The sequence below is a fragment of the Pezoporus flaviventris genome, unplaced genomic scaffold, assembly GCF_033815535.1.
Source record: "Pezoporus flaviventris isolate CSIRO_AGI_PZ_B2104156 unplaced genomic scaffold, CSIRO_AGI_Pfla_v1 ptg000540l, whole genome shotgun sequence".
Classification (NCBI taxonomy): Eukaryota; Metazoa; Chordata; class Aves; order Psittaciformes; family Psittacidae; genus Pezoporus; species Pezoporus flaviventris.
In genome coordinates this window covers 275,766-278,166 of record NW_026893087.1, presented here as the reverse complement: position 1 = coordinate 278,166, position 2,401 = coordinate 275,766, and positions in this window count along the sequence as shown.

The window sequence follows — 2,401 nt, the reverse complement described above, 5'->3', positions numbered from 1 at the left end:
AGGTCAGAATAAACGTTTGACTCAGACTTTGTAGAGATATGTATTAAACCCAAGAAAGATGATAAAACATCAGGCTTGCTTATTTTCCCGAAAGCCCACAGTGCTCTATTTCATCTTCATACTTGGTTCTAGGAAAGACAGGCATGAATGCATCCTTTCTTAAAAATACCCTGTGACTGCAGAAGAGCTCTTTTAGCTTTTCTCAATTACTGTCTAGTCCAGGATCAAAGTTCTGCATACTTTTCTACTGCCATAATTCAGTGAATGTGCTGACGGCTCACAGTTAAAAAGGTTGTTAAGCCAAGTGAAAGAAAAGCATCATTACTGTTTTCCCAAATCTGTGAAGATATGAACTACCTCACCTAAAGGTCATAAAAATGTCATTGCTGCAGCTAATAGCATATATGTGTACATGCAACATTAGAAGGCTTTAGAGTATCATGCGATAATCATTCACACATGGGTTTTGGCAAAGCAGAAAAACAGAGCGCTGAAGCAAACCTAGCTCTTGAATGAAGCAGATTATCCCTCAATTTTCCGAAAAGATTACATTGCAAGGTTTCTTGCAGAAGAGAAGAGCCCCAAACAACCGTTTACAGAGCATTTTGGATAAAGATGAGGTTGATGTAAAACAAGAATCATCATTTTGAAAATAACGCACACGATTCTTTCCAATTGCGATCACATCAGAACTGATTTATCTATATTATAAGAGAGAGCTGAGGCGGACATGAACCGTGCTCTTCAGAACTGCTCGTCCTCAATAAGGATTATTTAGCCCTCTAAGCACTGCCGGCTGCTCATCACACAGTGAAAGTTGTGCTCATGCAAAAGTAGCTCTGATGATGCCTCACGTACACATTCATGCGGATTCCTTTTCATTTTGCTGCTGATTGACTTCAGACACTTTGCACCATTTCTCTTAAGGAGATCAAAGCCCAGAAATGCTTTTTTTTATCAAATTTCCAGCTACTCATTCTGTTTAATGACCAAGGTGATGAATATTTTCCTTGAGAAATCAATAGATTAGGAAAACTAGAAACAGGCTTCAATTTAGCTTCTGTGGTGAGGTGGTTTTCTCCCCCAGAATTTTCAGAGGGACATTCTAGAAGTTTTTTTAATATCCATTTTCTTACAATGTGAATTAATCGTGTCCAAACACTAAAAACACCACCAAAAGAATTAGTGACAAAGGCGTACTGTAAGCACACACAATTCATTCCAGATGTGAGACTAAATTTAGATTCAATTCAAACATGAAATTTATTAATCTTCATGTTCTTTGATATTTTATCAATATAAAAAATATCACACATATCCCTTATGTGTGAACATACACTACAGAAAGAGATGTCAAAGTTAAAAAAAAAAAAGGGGGCATAATAAATAAGAAGTAAGTTCCCACTGATTCCATCGGGAACAGAACTGACCACAGATCACAGGATTCAATTAAGTTTATGACATTTTACTGTATTTATAGGAAAAAATAGTAATTGCAGGAATGTAAGGTAGACATACATAAATAAACCTTATATTGAAATAAATGGAAAGATTTTTCTCTTTTTGTCTTTTCTTGTTGTCCTTTTGATGAAGGTTCTAAAGAAAGAACAATAAAGGCTGCATATTCTGCAGAAACTCTGGAATTCACTAGGATATTGTGAGGTTCTGTGAAGACGAGAACCCTTCTGTTGCCTAACGATGGCTATCTGCAGCCATCATATGAAACAGAAATGTATGTATATGCATGTATAACTGGCACGGGAGGGTAGGACTTACAGGAGCCCCACAGAAGAAGCAAGAGCTCAAGAATGAGAGCCAGAAATCCAAAGCCCTTTTAGATGCTCTATTTTTAAGTAACTTCCTTACACCTCGAGGTGCAAATTTCCAGCTGCTGAAGTGAAGGAAAGCTGTAACCTTATTTCTGTTTCAGATCTCATTTTAGTTCAAGATGCATAGTGATGGATTGGATAAGCAAATACGCAAACATTCTTTTTTTTTTGGCTCATCTGACATCTTCTTCTTCATACAATGAGAGTTTCACAGGAACATTGCTAAACATGCAGTGGCTGTCTGAACATCTTGGTTACAGTAAAAATGGATACCTGCCCTTTAAAGATCACATTTTAAGGGAACATTTTAAGGAAAACAAGCAGGTTTTTGTTGGATTTATGATTTACTAGATATTTGTCTAAGCCCACAATACCATGATGGAATATTCTAGGATTTTTAGGCATCCAATTTATAGGTCTTGAGTTTCTGAGCTAATGACAAATATGGAGGTGCATGGATAGATAAACCACACAATTTATTCTGGAAGTTAGAACGTATGTGTAGTTCCTGTGTCTGAAGAAGTACATGGGAAAAAGTGGAAGATTAGGAAAAAAAAAATTGATGTTGTGCT